This window comes from Oncorhynchus gorbuscha, linkage group LG23 (assembly GCF_021184085.1).
Source record: "Oncorhynchus gorbuscha isolate QuinsamMale2020 ecotype Even-year linkage group LG23, OgorEven_v1.0, whole genome shotgun sequence".
Taxonomy (NCBI): Eukaryota; Metazoa; Chordata; class Actinopteri; order Salmoniformes; family Salmonidae; genus Oncorhynchus; species Oncorhynchus gorbuscha.
The window spans coordinates 5,859,576-5,860,640 of record NC_060195.1 but is presented as its reverse complement, the minus strand read 5'-3'; the positions used below and the strand labels follow the sequence as shown (position 1 = coordinate 5,860,640).

General features: G+C 45.2%; 1 protein-coding gene across 1 annotated transcript in view; it reads left to right on the top strand.

Annotated features, from left to right (window-relative positions):
• The first annotated feature begins 983 nt into the window (after positions 1-983).
• The window catches only part of LOC124011647 (synaptopodin-like), a 63,786-nt gene continuing 63,704 nt past the window's right edge, over positions 984-1,065 (top strand). The window contains exon 1 of the mRNA XM_046325107.1: positions 984-1,065. This exon is cut by the window's right edge and continues 85 nt beyond it. The gene's annotated coding sequence lies outside the window, so the exon portion shown is untranslated.

Here is a 1,065-nt window from a genome sequence, read left to right as displayed (position 1 = left end):
CATCAGGGACTATTGGTTTGTTTTTATGTTCATTACGCATCTACTGTGTTATTCATTTGCCTTTCATCGTTGTTATTAAACTTTCCTTCTGCAGCTGTTTCCTGATTCCCTACATATACGTGACATGCACATGTTCCTCATTTCCAGCTATAACATAATTCCAGCATCAAAACTGTGCAACGGCCATTCAATGAATGGGAACAGATATGTGAATATATATATATATTTACGTTGGGGAGGGAGGTGCATTTAATTTAATGACACCTTAAGTTGGACGAGAACCATTTCCGGTTCCATGTAGAATCCTTTTCACTGAGGGTCCTACATGGAACCCAAAATAGTTCCACTTTAACCCCCCCTCACACCCCCACCCCCCCAGAAAATCTACCTGGACCCAAGAAGGGGACAGTTTAAGAACCTTTTGTCCTTCTGTCCCGTGGTCTATGTCTGTCTACTGATCTAAATCTCTAGAGGAAATATTCCCCTGTTCTCGACAGGTGACCTCTCTGTTCTGTAACTCACAACACTCAGGGAACCATGTAAACAACTGGCTATTAATTAAGGCTCGGTCATTTGGTACCACTTTATAGTTAAATATCCTTGCGTATATATTTCATCCTTTTTTTCGGCAGATTCTTGTCCCTGGTGTTATGGAGGGAAAAACGGGGTTGAAAAAGGGGGGTGGAGAGAGGAGAGGGGGCTCCCTCCTAGGTCCCCCCCATACATCCCTGTATTGAATATGAAAATATATGATGGTATAATGTGTTCAGAATGCAAGCATGAAGGAAACCCTATGAACAGGAGGCCAGACAAAGAGCCTACTGTGCTCCAAGTACGACCACTCCCCCCTCCTCTCGCTTCCCCTTCTCTCGTTCCCCTCTGTCTTATTCAATTGAGGGAGCAGGAGGAGAGAGGGAGAGAGAGAGAGATGAGAACAGAGCCCTGCTCAGGGATAAAGTCCTACTCAGAGAGTGAGAGGGGAAGGGGGGGAAGTCCTACTCAGAGAGAGAGAGAGAGAAAGAGAGAGCGAGAGAGAGAGATATGAGAGAGTTCGACACAGACAGA